The sequence below is a fragment of the Nicotiana attenuata genome, unplaced genomic scaffold, assembly GCF_001879085.1.
Source record: "Nicotiana attenuata strain UT unplaced genomic scaffold, NIATTr2, whole genome shotgun sequence".
Taxonomy (NCBI): domain Eukaryota; kingdom Viridiplantae; phylum Streptophyta; class Magnoliopsida; order Solanales; family Solanaceae; genus Nicotiana; species Nicotiana attenuata.
In genome coordinates this window covers 53,917-71,182 of record NW_017671250.1, presented here as the reverse complement: position 1 = coordinate 71,182, position 17,266 = coordinate 53,917, and positions in this window count along the sequence as shown.

Below are 17,266 nucleotides of genomic sequence, written 5' to 3'. Positions count from 1 at the left end.
CTCCTTCCAACCCTAGTTTCAAAGACAAACTAATCGATTGCTTACAAGATGGTCAGATTAACATGATCATCGATTCAAATGGCCAACCTCATACAAACCATTCTGATGATACGAGGAACTCCATCTCCCACTCAAATGGTGATCACCTAATTCAACTATCTCCAGAAGATCTTCAAAGAATTTATTCTCCCTGGAGGTACTCAACAATTATAAAACTACAAGGAATGATGATTCAACACCAATTGCTCAAACGGAAGATTCAAGACCTGTGGAAATTAAAGGAAAACTTCCCACTGATCGATCTAGGGTCAGATTATTATATTACAAAATTTAGCAATGAAGATAGCATGCTCAAAGTCCTCCACAATGGCCCTTGGTTTATCTTTGGTCATTTCCTATCCGTTAAAAAATGGGTGCCTAATTTTATTGCCTCAAAGGATAAAATAACACAAGCCGCTATATGGATACGCTTACCACAATTGCCAATGGAATTTTATGATGGACTAATACTCAAAAAAGTTGGCAACAAAATTGGCAAACTACTAAAGATTGATGCGTGTACATCTTCCACTCTAAGGGGTCGTTATGCTAGACTTTGCATAGAGGTGCCATTAGAGGTCCCCATTACACCATTCATTTTCATTGGCCAACATAAGCAGGAAATTCATTATGAAGGGATTAATTTTCTATGCAAAAATTGCGACAGATTAGGGCATTCAATGGCCTCATGCAACTACATATAGTAAAGGAGCAAATCTACCAATCCAGAAGGAGACTGTGCCAGTAGCCAATCCAAGGCAATGAACACTTCTAATTCCAGCATGCAAACAGGATCTCTTCTGCCCAAGGAGGATGCCTGGCACACTGTTGCTTTTCCCAAAAAGAGAAGATCCAACTACAAGCTGAAAATGCCACACCACACCTCTGGTAAGGCAATTGTTCCAATCCCTTCCACCCAGGTAAGTCTAAACCCCCCTATACAATATTAACTTAGATGGTAAAAGTACTGTTACTATCAATAATGCTATTAATACTCCTTTACAAAATGCTGAGAAGCTTAACCACAACAAAACTCACATTGTTACAAAAAATTATTTTGAACCCTTGGAGTCTCTGCCTAATCTCACCAAATCAGACAAAAATGGTCTAGGAAATAACGACACTTCTTGCATGGCTATTGATGTGGCATTCACTTAGACAATGGACATCCATTTGGCAGCCCCTAAAACAAGCCAATTAAATAACATGCAACTAAATGATCTCACTACTACCTCTATTGATTACCTAACCCCCCTAAAATAAAACGTATCCCACACACAAATAATATTCAACTAGCTAATAGTATCCAATCCCTCACTAATGAGGACTTACCTCTCTGCATGGAGAGTAATCCTCCACATCTAAATTCTCACCACGTGGACAAACAATTATACATCAATCCCCAAATGGCCAATGGAATCAACCATGTTTCTCACACAGAATCAAGGCCAAATCTCTTTAGTACCACTGCTCAAAGTAACCTCAAAGATATCCCTATAGATACAATCATTGATAGCCTCCCCACCACGTCTAATCACAACACAACCCTAGACAATACTTCTAATAACGTTCATATAAACCCTAACTCCTCACTTTACAATGCCAAGAATCCCAATTACTCAGAGAAGAAGCTATCGTTTAGTGCAAATCTTAAGGCACCAACGAGCCCTAAACATGTCCAACCTACCTCTACCTCAAAATTCATCAACGTGCAACCAGACCTTCTTCATCCAACCACCACTACCACAAGATCATCAACCTCTTTCATGGGTGGAACAAGCCCTCATGGGCTACGCAATAACATTCAGCATGGTTCTGAATGGTCAGGAAACGATTATTGTTCTCCAAAACTCCCACTTCCTAGCACAATTAGTATCAGAAGGCATGAACATGGCGATGAGCAACTATCTCAACCATGTGTGGATGAACAACATCCTCCACCCCCTAGCCCCATCATTGAACCTGAGTCAAGCTCAAGCAATGAGAAATCAATGGAGTCTCCCCCCCCCCGCCCCCATTTCAACCCAATCCAGTCTCAGCAAGTTCCAATCGATCTTCCCTTCTTCCCACCAGGGGAGATCAACAATACGAACCCAATATTCATTCCTTGGACGACCCCATTCAACAGTGTAGCTCCACAAAACAACTCCAACATGCAGACTCCACCCCATGCACCCCCACCACCCCCACAAGATCTCCCTGCTCCACCTCAGATCCCACAAATGATCCCTCAGGCTCAGGCCCCTCCCAATGCACTAGAACTAGAAAATATACAAATGGAGGAGGAAGAAGAAATAAATCTGCTGAGGTCAGGACCAGTCCTAGAGTATTTAAGAATCAACAAAGTAAAAGTGTATCTATTCAGGGACCAACGAGAGAAGAGGTATGTACTTAGTTGCCCAGCAGCATTTTACAAATTCTCAATGGATGTGAGGCCTCCTCAGGACCCTACAGTGGGAAACCATGCAATGATCTTAGTTCCATCATTGAGGAGGAATCCAGTCCTTCAAGCCCAGAGGGAAAATGGGCCAACAAACAACCATGCAAACATGTTTAGACCTACCAATATTATAATTTGGAACATCCGGGGAGGTAAAAATGAAACATTCGGGATGAATTTTCGGGAAATGTTGGATACTCATAGGCCTTGCATGGTTACTATTTTAGAAACTAGAATGGAAAGCCATATGTCCCTTCTAAGTGATTTTGATTTTTCTCAAATGATCGAGGTTCCTAGTGAAGGTCGATCCGGTGGCATAGTTCTCTTATGGGATGCTAGTGTTGTCAAGGTGCATGATTTTGTTAGGAATAATCAAGAGATTCATGCCACTATTGAGGTACTCCCTTCAAAAACTACTTGGCTTTCTTCTTCCATTTATGCTAGTACTAAGCTTTATAAACCTGTTGAAATGTGGAACAATATAGAAAATATTAACAATAGTTTTAGGGGACCTTGGTTACTTGGGGGTGATTTTAATGATGTCCTCACCTCCAATGACAAATTAGGTGGTAACCCCATAACCGTAGACGTAGCAACACAATTTGGAATAGTATTAACCGGTGTAATCTTTTAGATATAGGCTATAAGGGTTGTAAGTATACATGGTCTAACCATAGAAAAAATCTAAAGGGTTAATTATAGAACGTCTAGATAGAATCTTTGTTAACAAAGATTGGATTTCCTTATACCCTAAAGCTGTGGTACTTCACCTTCCAAAAACTCACTCGGATCATAATCCTCTACTCGTTAATCTAATCCCTACGAATGGAGATAGTAGAAATAAACCTTTCCGTTTGGAAACGATTTGGTGTAGGCATCCAGATTTTATCAATATAGTCAAGCAATGTTGGCTAGGAAAAGACTTGGTTGATGCCCAAACCAATTTTACAAATGAGGTTATAAAATGGAAAAATACTATGTTTGGGGATATTTTAAAAAGAAAAGGCAAATCCTAGCTAGATTAAATGGTATCCAAACTTCCCCTCACTACCAAAACAGTGACTTCCTACAAAATCTTGAGTCCAACCTCCAACTGGAATATAACAATATTCTTCATATGGAACATGATTTTTGGAAGTTAAGGTCTAGGAGTAATTGGCTTAATGAAGGTGATGCCAACACCAAATATTTTCACATTATGGCTTCAAATCGTAAACGTCGTAATGCCACAATGTAATTCACCAAAGATAATAGGGAGTGAATCTCTGAACCTAAGCAAATAATTGATTACACACTCTTGTTCTTTATAGAAGCCTTTAAAACTACTAGGATTGCTTCTCCAAAAATCAGTTCAATCACTGATCCCTCAAGTGCCAAGACGGCTGATCTAAGCTGCCTAGATAACCCTCTTACCAACATGGAAATCACTAAGGCAATTTTTTCATTCAAACCTTTTAAAGCACCAGGTCCGGTTGGCATTCATCCATTCTTCTACCAAAAATATTGGCATATAATAGGAAACTCCTTCACTTCCTATTGTCACCAAGTTTTCAACACCCAATCCTTACCTAGTGGCGTCAATGATACTTACTTATGTCTCATTTCCAAATTCCCTAATGCAAACAACCTCAAAAACTTTAGACCTATTGGGTTGTGAAACACTGCTTATAAAATCATCACTAAAATAATTGCTAATAGAATGAAGCCTTTCCTCTCTCTACTAATTAGCCTGATGCAATCCAGCTTCATTAAAAATAGAAGAACTAGTGATAATGCCATCATAATTCAAGAGATTATGAACAACCTTGGACGTTCAAAAAAAATCAACTTGGATATGATTATCAAATTGGACGTAGAGAAAGCTTTTGATAGGCTAGAATGGTCTTTTGTCCACAAGACCCTTCAATACTTCAATTTTCCTCCAAAGATATCTAGGCTCATTATGCATTGCATAACTACTAGCTCAATAGGAGTTTTGGTTAATGGGACAAGAATAAACTTTTTCCAACCTAGTAGGGATATTCGTCAAGGAGACCCTCTCTCGCCTTATATATTCATATTATGTATTGAATTACTGTCTAGACTAATCAACCACCAAGTTGATCTTAGAAATTGGGATCCCATTAAAATTGGCCATAGGGGCCCTTCCTTGTCCCACATTCTATTTGCGGATGACATAACCCTAATGGGAAAAGCAAATAAAAAAATAAGTCGTTGCATAAAAAAATGCATGGACTTTTTCACTATGGAATCTGGTCTAGCCATCAAAAGCTAAATCAAGGATTGTCATCCCTACAAATTGCTCAAAAGACCAATCAAACTTCCTAACATCTCTTTTTGGTATAAAATCTACAAATGAATTTGGAGAATACCTTGGTTTTCCAATTCTTAACCATTACCCTAAAGCCAAAGACTTCCAATTCATCTTGGACAAGTTACATTCCAAACTATCCCATTGGAAATGCCCTTTTCTAAATATGGCTGGACGTACCACCTTAGCATCTAGTACCCTAGGAGCAATTCCTTCCCACTTAATGCAATACACTCTTCTTCCCCCCAAAACACTAAAATCTATTGATAAAATTCAAAGAGACTTTATCTAGGGCTCCACCAGTACTGCTAAAAAACTTCATCTAATTAGCTGGGAAACTGTTACTAGGGGAAAAATTGAGGGAGGTTTGGGTATCCGTCAGGCAAAAGAGAAAAATTTGGTTCTCCTTTCTAGCCTAGTCTGGAGACTCTTAAAAAATCCTTCTACTCCTTGGTGTCATCTCATCATGTCCAAATATGCAAACTCTAAATCAATAACTAACACTTCCTTCATTTGCAAAACCATTCTCAAGGGGTGGAAAATTTATAACAAGGGTATTCTTTGGCATCCTTCTACTACTTCCTAATTAAATATCTGGTATAACAATTGGATATACAATTCCACATCTCTAGGACGCTCAATTGAGGACCCTCTCAACAAGAATGACCTTAACCTTTCACTAGGGTGCCTAATCAAGAATAATAATTGGGACTTAAAGGCAATATCTTTTGAATTACCTCCTGAGGTAATCAAAAATATTAACATTACTCCAACACCCTGTAACTTCTAAAAAATTGATGAAATTAGCTGGAGCATTAACTCAAATGGTACTGTAAAGACCCGACCGGTCGTTTTGAGCCCTAGCATGCTGTTCAGTAGTTTTAGGCCATGAGCAGCTTCATTTCAGGTATTACGACTTGTACTCGTGGTCAGAATTGAATTTCGGGAAGTTCGGGGTTGATTCGGAAGGAGAATTTTTATTTCGGAAGCTTTAAGTTGAAAGAATCGACTAGGATTGGATTTTTGAGTAAACGAAATCGGAATCGGGATTCGAAGGTTCCAGGAGGTTCGTATGAGGATTTGGGACTTGGGCGTATGCCCGGATCGGGTTTTGGATGACCCGAGAGCATTTTGGCGCCTATTTTGGAGGTTAGCATTTTGGAAGAAATTTCATAGGTTTGGGTTGCAGTGCATTTCAGTGTTACCGATGTCCGTTTGGGAATTCAAACCTGGGAGTAGCTCCGTATGGTGATTCTGGAGTTGGGACTGCGATCGGAAGTGAATTCGGATGTCCGTGGAGCATCTTGGAGTCATTTGGCTAAAGATAGAAATTTGAAGGTTTTTGAGAAGTTTGACCGGAGGTGGACTTTTTGATATCGGGGTCGGAATCCGATTCCAGAAGTTAGAGTAGGTCCGTAATGTCGAATATGACTTGTGTGCAAAATTTGAAGTCAATCGGACGTGATTTGATAGGTTTAAACATCGAAAGTAGAAGTTTGAAATTGTAAAGTTCATAAAGCCTAGATTGGAGGTCGATTCGTGGTTTTAGCATTGTTTGATATGATTTGAGGCCTCGAGCAAGTCCGCAATGTGTTTTGGGACTGGTTGGTATGCTTGGTTGGGGTCCCGGGAACCTCGAATGGATTCCGGATGGTTAACGGATCAAAAATGAAATTTTGAGAAGGCTGAAGCTGCTGGTTGCTGGTATAACCGCACCTGCGAGACTTGGGCCGCAGGTGCGGAGCCGCAGAAGCGGCCATAGGAGCCGCAGATGCGGCTTGGATCAGGAGGGAAGGGACCGCAGATGCGGTCAAGCAGCCGCAGAAGCGGGACCGTACCTGCGACGGTCTAGTCGCAGAAGCGGAAAGGGGCAGGCCAGCTGGCACCGCAGATGCGGTAATTTCGCTGCTGATGCGGGACCGCACCTGTGGAAGAGGAGTCGCAGATGCAGAAGTAAGAGGCCTGGAGGAAACCGCAGAAATGGTGGATTGGCTCGCACCTGCGGAACCGCAGAAGCGGTCATGGGACCGCAGGTGCGGAAAGTGCTGGAGGCAGAGAGGTGTTTTAAAAATCAGGATTTGGCCATTTTCTCTCATATTTTCTTGGCTTGGGCGATTTTTGGGAGAGCTTCAAGTGGGATTTTTCTTCATCAATGATAAGGTAAGCTAATCCCCTCCATCTTGAGTTAAATACATCGATTATGTATAGATTTTAGCATGTAAATTGGTAGAAATTTGGAGTTTTGGTAGAAAGACCTAGAAATTTATATTCTTTGAATTTGACCACGATTTTTGGTATGGAATTAAGAGGAAATTATATATTTGAGTTCGTGAGGCTATGGGTAAACTTATTCTTCGAAAATTTTGGAAATCCGAGCACATGGGCCCGATGGCGTTTTTGTCAACTTTCCGATCGGGGTTAGGAATTGTTATAGATTGGATTAATATGAGTAGTTTATCGTATATTAATGGATTTGCATAACTATTGGCTAGTTTTGGAGCGTTGTTCGTCAATTTGAGTTTTCGGAAGGGCGTGGAAGGCCGGTTATGGATCTTCGAAGCGAGGTAAGTCTCCTTTCTAACCTTGTAAGAGGGAATTGTCCCCATAGCTGAGTTAATTGGTTATGTGCTCCTAATTGCGGGGGCTACGTACGCACGAGGTGACGAGAGTCTGTGCGTAGCTACTATTATGCTTAAGTCTGGGTAGTCTAAGACCCAGAAGCATGCTTACTTGTAATAAATGCAACCTTGTTGACAAATTTAAACGTATTGAACGTGTAAATGAAATTTTAATAGACTAGATGTAAGTCCTTGACTCTTAAAAGAGAAACTTGCCTTTTTTTGAATAATTGCTCCTTGATGAGTTATTGACTTGACTATTTGACCGTGTTTATCTATTGTGGGACGGGCTGAACGCCTCGGTAGATTAAATAGATGCATCTATGGTTCGCGCCATTCGACCCTCTGGCAGTGCACAGTTTAAATATTGTTGGATCGGGCCGTACGACCTCGGCATGAGTTGCGCATGCTTGTACTGCTGCCTTGATATTTGTTGATACTAATATCTGCTCTCCCCGACTTGAGATAGTTGTTAATTAATGGATTATAAATCCGGAGACTTTAAATAAAAAGGAACTTCCACCCGTTTAATGACTCATTTAGATTCTACTGTTGTTCTTAATAAATCCGTGAGTCATCGCATTAATAATAATATTACTGGATCTTTAGTAAGTGTCGAAGTTGCCATCTCGTCTCTACTTCTTCGAGATTAGGCGGGATGCTTACTGAGTACACGTTGTTTTTGTACTCATACTACACTTCTGTGCATTTTTGTTGCACAGGCACATGCACCACTAATGGCTTAGCAGGCGTAACAGCATGGTTGACACGGAGACTAGGTGAGCTGTATTTCCTCGAGGCGACCCGCAGCTTGTATAGTCTCTCTCTCAGGATTTTATTTATTTTCTGTCCAATTGTATTCCGGACAGCTATTGTACTTTATTCGATTTTTCTTAGAAATTGCTCATGCACTTGTGACATCGGGTTCTGGGATGGTTATGAAGTATTTTGTATTAATTGCTTATTATGTAATTTGACTTGAAGCAATTATCTTCTTAAATTGGTAAATTTGAAGAAAAGACATAGTTTTCAAGAGTATTAAAATGAGAATTTGAATAAGTATTTTGGGTTGGTTTGCCTGACAGTGGTGTCCGGCGCCATCACGACCTTTAGTGGAATTTGGGTCGTGACAATATGGTATCAGAGCACTAGGTTCCTAGGGTCTCACGAGTCATGAGCAAGTCTAGTAGAGTCTCGCGGATCGGTACGGAAACGTCTGTACTTATCTTCGGGAGGCTGCAGGACTGTTAGGAGTACTTCCCTTCTTGATTCCTCATCGCGCGATTTGATTCCTGGAGGCTTGTGCCCCTGTTTCCTTCCTACTCAATCCTACGCGTTGCGAACCGCTTGTTATGAATCGAGAATTGAAGAATTGTAATGGTATTACCGATTTGGTGCGCGATCTTTCTCCCTGCATAGTTGTCCGAGCTATTATCGTCGCCTTGTGGAAGGATGTTCTGTCATTTCAGCTCATTAGCGGTACTTCTGAGAGCTCTGAGGCTGGGCACAAGTTGCCATGATACTATGAACGATTGTTCCGCAGTATTGATATGATGGTAGGATGTTTGCCTACGTGTTAGGGCAGTGAATGACTAGAAGGGAGGTTTACTTAGTGCATTATCTAGAGATTCGGTATTTTATTCCCGGCAAGCGAAGGGCAATCGGACTAAGAATGGTCAGACATGGGCTGATGGAGTAACGAGACTTGGTATTTGCGAGCGTGGTGGAGTTTTTTTTTACGATGAGGTGTCGTTGTCCTGATTGAACGTACTAAGTTCGCCGGTGCTATGATCTTCAACAATTCGCCTTTGGGGTAAACTATTGTGAAATAATATTGAAGATGCGGCTGTCAGACATCGCAGGGTGTGGTAGTTCAGGATTGAATCAGTGTTTCTAATGTTGATGGTTTGAGGAAGATGATCTTCCGAAAGGTGTAAAGTTAGAAACAATTGTGGGTTCAAGTGCCACGAAGATAGACTTTATTTAAGGCAACAACTGAGCAGCAACGGATGAGGAAGGACATGTGGGGAGTGTCAGGCAGTAGTTAAAATTTCTAGAAGGCCAGGTATAAGAAGCAAAGGTCGAGTAGTCGACTAAATAGGTGAGTTTCGCCAAAGAGGGAGAGTTTGGAGTGATTTGGGAATTTTAGTGATTGGTGATTCGGACCTACAGATTAATTTGGAGTGTGGGCTATTAGGCGGCAGGAGATTTGATATAACGGAAAGGAGCTGCTAGAAATGGAGAAGGATACAACCTAACTTTGAATGGGAAGGATGTTGCCGCGCACTTAATTGGTGTCCACAAGGGGTGAATGGACTCGTGCAGCTAGAGAGTGAGCTTGGACTCAGGATGGGTCATTAATATCGTGGTGTTTACACCCCGTGTAGCGGTGTTGGAAGACGTTGGCACGTATATCCCACAGGCGGGATATCTCCAGTGAGCGGGACGGTAGTCGCATGGTTGGCGAAGTTTCTGCAAAGGGTTCTATTGGCTATACAGTAAGGAGATCGGTTGTGCGAATGTGGTTGATGATTCAGAGTATAAAAAAAAAGGGGGGGGGGGGGTTTACAGAAAGATTCCGAGAATTTTGGCGGTCGATTGCGCAAGGTTATGTCAATAAGAAATCTAGGATCCGGGTGAAGTCCAGAGTTGTGTAATAATGGCTTCAAGCTAAGTGGGAAAGTCCCACCGCCTATGATTAGGGTTGCATGGTTAACTACCTGAGAGGTTTCTGTTTATTAGCACATTGATGGGTCATTCCAGCTACAGAAAGGACATAAGCGGTGATTTGAGCAAAGGAATTATTAAAGGTATGCTACGGTTGGCCTTATCGGCCCATGTTCAGATTTGGGGAAGGATTCAGGATTTATGCCTTATATATATGTGGGATTTGAGGGAATTGATTCTGTCGGGTGCTTCGTCGAGAGGGTAGTCATGTGCTAGAAGATTTATGGAGTTGATTATATTCGGGGCCAAGTCAGAGCGAGTGGCTCTCAACAACGGTCCTAGTGGATTCAAAGAGGGTAAAGTTTGGTGCCTAATGGCTTCGAGCCTATAGATGCAGTTAAGAATCAAGCCTTCTAGCAGCTTATGAGGAGGTGCCCAGAAGGTCCTATGATGTTTTGATCTGTAGGGTAGCAATTGGGAGGTATGAAATGGTTCGTGGGATTTGAGACAGCACGGTCTCGTGAGTCAAGGTCACTCGAGATGAGTGCGGATGGAGTGTGTTATGTGTTGAATGGAGTTATTATTATTTCTAAGGCAATCAAGAATTAAATTGGAAGAAATAGATTGATTAGCCATAGTTGAATTGGCATATTGGTGGCAGTGATCGGTCCCTTCAGCGCGATCAAGTTATGCAAGTGATTTGTGACGGCACGTGTGAGGCTTGTCGACCGCCGTAATTGATGTTATTCAGAAGTATTCCACTGTTATGGCCTATCATGTGTAGGCGGGTCCCGGAAAGGGTTATGGTGGCTTAAGACCACTACTTAGAGATTTGCATATTCTACGGTTATGAGAATTCACCTGTGTGTCGCAACGGTTCTCCTGAAGTGAGTTAAATGAAATGTTTTTATATGATGAAGTGTTAATCTGTTAGTGGTTCTGGAGTTATGATGAAAATCGTGTTCTATCGTATATTAGCGTGTTGGGTGCAGGGAGTGGTATGGAATTTGAAGTGAGGATCAAGGTTACAGTTTGGTGTTGACGGGAATGTCACGAGCTCGGATGAGCAGGAAAATAGTTCGATGTTTAAAGTAAGTTGGTATTGTCTTCAGCGTCACCTGAGATCGGCGTTTGTGAAAGAGGCTTTGCATCCTGGTTATGGATTTTTGATCGCTTTTCAGCGTTGGTGCGGCCGGTGGTATGGATATATAGACTTGTTATCTGTTACTGGAGGTTGTGGGAGCGTGCCCACGGAAAGGTTGTATTAGCGTGGCATGTAGCCACATGATTGATTGAAGAGTTAAATCAAGTATGAAATTGTAGTGATGTCGTTAAATTAAGAATTGATGCGTGGAGGGCACTCGGTTTATTGAGGTGTGGACTGTGGATGGTTATTCCGGTCATGATGGTTGTTCTTATGTGTTATGAGAGAAAGGGGAGTGCTTATGGACCGTTGAAAGGTTATTAGCCTAGTTCGGTGCGATCAGAATCAGCTTAAGGTCCATAGATGAATTTAAATGTGAATGTGGGCTCTATGTCAGGCCAGACGTGTCCATTTCAATAATGCGCTCCTTATGGAAGGGCGGTCGGGGTATTATTTCGTTGTCAGTTATTTCATGTAATAATATATTGTGTCGTGTGAGTTGTGAGACGCCTTGGTAAATTCTTATGTGTTGAGGTTCCGCGTAGCGATGGTGTTATGTGAGCAGTACGACTCTTTAGTTTCAGAACGTATATCGCACCTCAGTTGCGCTTGAGTTTTGTAGCCTATAGCACTATATGTCTCCCCAGGGTTGGTATTATGCACTTAGCGTGCTTGTGACCGATATTCGGTATCTTGTTGTAATGAGCAATTCAGCTCGATGTGTATCTCCTTATGTGTGGATCGGGTTGCACGCCGCAACAGTGTAATGCTAATTACAGTCCCTTGTATTCTATTCTATGTGTTTTGTTTCTCCATTTTCTGAGGAAAGTTCATATTAGTTGCGTGACTTGAGTAGTCCCTTCCAGAGTTCATTTTTCTTAAGTATCGCGTTCGAGTTGGTAGCCTATTGGCACGTTGTGGGATCATATGAGACTTTTGGTCATGTAAGGGGTGACTTGCTGCCTGAGCAGTTCGTACAGAATAAGATAAGGTTACTGGATCTAGGATCAGTGCGATCGGATTATATGAAGTAAATTAAGGAGCTAAGACCATTATTTGGTTCAAGGTGAGGTAATGGTTCCTGAAAGGAGTATAGACCCAATGATTTGTTGGTTCGGCAACTGGTTATGAATTTCTACACATCTCTTCCGTCGTGGCGGTATTGTAAGTGTTAGAGCAAGACCTATGTAGGTTATGAGGTGCAATGGGAGCATCAGATTCGTGGAATTTCGATTTATTCGATCAGAGAATGCTATTATGGTCCTGTGAGTAAAGTGGTGCAAGGTGTGAATTCAGCTAAGATATGCAGTCATGTTTTGGTGCTGCGTATAGCTATTGATATGGTGAGCGTATGTTGGAACATGCCTGGAAGAGAATTCCGGATGATGGAATTGGGCTCTACGGCTTATTTGCTTAAGTGAAAAAGGATATCTTCAGATTGACTGAGCTAGGGCGCCCAACTGAGTTGTGGTAGCACGGGTAGGTGCTCGAGGTGTTAAATAGTGAATCCAGACAACCCCAGCACAGTCCCTAGCACGTTCGAGGACGAACGTATGTTTAAGTGGGAGAGGATGTAACGACCCGACCGGTCGTTTTGAGCCCTAGCGTGCCGTTCAACAGTTTGAGTCCATGAGCAACTTCATTTCAGGTATTACGACTTGTACGCGTGGTCAGAATTGAATTTCGGGAAGTTCGGGGTTGATTCGGAAGGAGAATTTTCATTTCAGAAGCTTTAAGTTGAAAGAATTGACTAGGATTGGATTTTTGAGTAAACGACATCGAAATCGGGATTCGAAGGTTCCAGCAGGTTCGTATGAGGATTTCGGACTTGGGCGTATGCCCGGATCGGGTTTTGGATGACCCGGGAGCATTTTGGCTCCTATTTTGGAGGTTAGCATTTTGGAATAAATTTCATTGGTTTGGGTTGCAGTGCATTTCAGTGTTGACGTCCGTTTGGGAATCCGAACCTGGAAGTAGCTCCGTATGGTGATTCTGGAGTTGGGAGCGCGATCAGAAGTGAATTCGGATGTCCGTGGAGCATCTTGGAGTCATTTGGCTAAAGATAGAAATTTAAAGGTTTTTGAGAAGTTTGACCGGAGGTGGACTTTTTGATATCGGGGTTGGAATCCGATTTTGGAAGTTGGAGTAGGTCCGTAATGTCGAATATGACTCGTGTGCAAAATTTGAAGTCAATCGGACGTGATTTGATAGGTTTAAACATCGAAAGTAGAAGTTTGAAATTCTAAAGTTCATAAAGCCTGGATTGGAGGTCGATTCGTGGTTTTAGCGTNGGCAAGGATGTTATGATGGGGATTACGATATAACCAATGCACGAAAATTCTCACTCTATACCTCTCGGTAGTTTGAGTGATTTTGCCCGAATTGACTTTCTCAAGACCAATTGGGTATTACAATTTAGCAAGCAGTTGAGGTCCCAGTCGGGTATTACTATCTCTAGGTTTAACCCTTTAATTGGGGCTATCAATTTCTTGACTACGCCCGAATTCCTTGTTGGACCAATTTTCCTAGACTCAAGTTCTCTTTCTCAAGAAGAACTCAAGTCACAAAGGCACAAATTATTGTTTGCAACCACTAACTCAACATGGAAAACATAAATTGCTCCAAAATCAAACACCCATACACATTCAAGCCTTAAAACTCAAGACTCATCAAATACCCACACTAGGGTTGAGCCACAACCCTAGCTAGTGGGTCTAGCTACTCATATTTAGGGAAGAAAACAAGAAATTAGATGAAGAAATAACCATAATAATTAATTACAAACTAGGATAATAGAGATTCAGCTATTAGTAGCCCAAAATTACTCAAAAAGGAACAAAAGACTCGTTCACGTGGTCAGCCCCAACTCAGATTACAAAACATGACCTAAAAATGTGAAAAGAAAGTATTTATACTAGGCTAAAATTTCTGGACAAAAATACCCATGCGGAGGTAGTGCGGTCCGCACAAAATTGAGTGCGGCTGCAATGAGGCTTCTTGTCTTTAAACTCTGCTCTCTGAACTTGGCCACCGCGGAGCGGTGGCTTCTATTGCGGTCCGCATAAAAAGACCGCGGACCGCATTGGCCATTAGATCCAAATCTTCTACTCTCTGAACTCCTTCTTTGAGGACCGCACAATATCGAGTGCGGTCGCGGTGAGTCCAGTGCGGTCGGCACGAAATGCTTTGCAGCCGCACTACTTGGGATTCCGGAATCAGCACTCTCTGAATCTCCTCATTGCGGCCGCACCCCATTTTGTGCGGTCCGCAGTGGGTCTTGTTTCAACTGTGCTTGGACTTGCCCTTGTACTTGTGCATGTTTCACTCTTTTTGAGCTGATTTTGACTAGTTGTCACCTTTTTTATCAAACCCTACAAACAAGTACGACATGTAAGCCTTTGGGACTAGTTTGTATACATTTTTACTCAAAACTCAAGTGAAAAGGAGTGTAAAATGAACTAGAATCCCTAGTTATCAACTCCCCCAAACTTAAGCTTTTGCTTGTCCTCAAGCTAACAAAATAAGACCCACCCCTTAAGAGTAAATCCAAGAAAATTCAGCCGACCTAAAGTGACCTCATCTAGCCTCAATTGGGACTAACAATTGCCCTCAATTCAAATGAATCATTAACAACATTCGACCTTTTTAAGCATCATGGTTTTAGTGCGACACAAGAGCATCAAGAGTTGACTCAACACATCAAAGAAACTCTTTCTACTACTTTGGTCTTTGTGGAACCCAAACTCATACATCCTCAACTCTCCCTAAGCAAATGCACACTTTTAGATTGTAACACTCAGAACGAGGATAGTGGAAACACACTCATCTCTCAAAGAAAGGTCACAAGTCCGACTCTAAGTACCATAAGCTTGCCCCTTATGTGAGTCGCCACTAATGTAAGCTTCATTCAACTTAACATCATATAGGGTTTTTGTGAAGTCATAGTGAAGGCTTTTGGTTCAGGGTAGGGAATATTTGGTCTAAGTAGGTTCCATCTTCCCTTAAGCACTTCATTTACTTCATTTTGGCACACATTCTCTTGACTCTCTTTTGAGTCATTTACTTCTTTCTTCGGGGTAAAAGAGACACACTGTCACTCTTTCTTGTTCATTTCAAACCTTTTTCTCCTTTTTAGGCTTTCCACGCCTTTCATCACTTTACTTTTATTCAATCCCTTCATTTTTTTATATTGCTCATTCTTTTTTACTTTTTGATTTTCTTTCCTTTTCATTGCCTTTTCTTTTCTTCATTTTGTACCTTTTTACCACTTTGTTGCATTCCTCGTCTCTCCCCCCAAACATATGCTTTTGCCATGTGCTAAGGAAAGATTGGGTGCCAAGAGAGGGTCATTCCAAAACGGGTACCGGCTTGTACCATGGTTGTTGAAGGAAAAGGGCTATGGCTCAAGGGGGTTGACTAGGGACATTATCATTGGTAGGCTATGGATGTTTTCAAGATATCATTTAGATCAAGGAGATCCTATAATCACTTCTCAAGTCAAACTACACTTAGGATTTTGCCTAGACAAACATCCAGGGCAAGTTCTAGACTATTGGCACGGGACTTGGACTTGCAATTCAGATTCTCACCATACAAGATATGGGATTGCTAAATATACAGATTTGGGGGCCCACAACGACCTTAGCTAAGATTTGAGCAACACAATGGTCCAGGAAAACCACTTGATGATTGTCGGCCAACACAAGAGTCTCAAGGTCACAACTTTCACAATCCTATACACAACAATTTGTTTTTGACCATGGGATCAAAGGCAAATGTGCTAGGCCCAAGTGAAGCTTTGCTTGAGGCACCACTACTCACTAGCTATTACTTACACAAAAAGAAAAAAGAAAACAAACTCAAACCCTTAAGAAGGTTGTCATGCCATCCATCATCGGGAAGAGCCACCCGGCTCACACAAATTCCACCTTTGGAAAGAACCGTGGCATTAAGAAAACCAAAGGCTTATTTCTCACAAAACTAAAAATAAGAAGCTATCAAAATAAAATAAGAAGCTAGTAAAGAAGAAAGAAAATGCAGAAAGTAAAAATTAATATGTACAAGAGGGGATTTAGTCGAATATACATAAGGGAGGATGAATATATACGTCAGAAAGTAACATTATATACAGACCAAAGTTGTAAAAGTACGGAAAGTGAACTAAAATGAATATATACATACCAAAAGTGAAAATAAAGCATAAAAAAAAGTAGTGTCATATATACAGTCATCCAAATAGGGCTACCCCCTCAAATGAAAGCTAGCCTTGTCCTCAATGCTAACTAACCAAAATAAGCACAAGAAAAGATAGAGAGTAAAGAGAAAACTCCCTATTGGCCCTCCGTCTGCATAGGATCCTGAGTCTGTGTCCCTGGGTCCTCGGTCTGCTCGGGAACCTGTGACTAGCCCCCTAAAATCTGTGTCTCCACTGGGACCTGGGCCTGTACTGAGTCCTGGGCCTGTACTGGAATCTGGGGCTGGCTAGAGGAACCTCCCTGCGGGTCCTCCAACTCTATAACAGCATTATCAGCACGGGGAATCATCCTCCTCCTCTTTGCTAGCCTCTTTGTATCCAGCTCTGGATTAGGCTGGGCTGCTGGAACTGGGTCATGCAATAAGAGGTCCAAAGGCAAGTGATCAGCCTTCATCTTCTCCACGTCCTCCCTCAACTCTTTCACCGACTCCTTGGATGCCTGAGTCTTCCTCAATTTCTTTGTTTCTTTGGTGAGCTCCTTCAATGCTTTTCCATGAGAATCCATAGCCTCCAATATTAATTTCTGGTTCTCCAGGAGCTTCTTCTGGTTGTCCAGAAGCTCCTTGAGAGTGTCCTCCACTGACTGTGGGAGCTTTGGCTGAGGTGGTACAGACTGGGCTTTTACAGAGGTAGACAACACAGACAGCTTAGAAGTGGCTGCCTGCATCCAGTTGTTGATACTGGCAAGGGTCTGGTTCAAGCGGTGGGCAGTCAACGGGTAGGCTGAAGATGAGGGGATATCTGGGACAGTAGAAGTGGCTGGTCCTGGGGCCATGTCTGGTGTGGCTGAAGG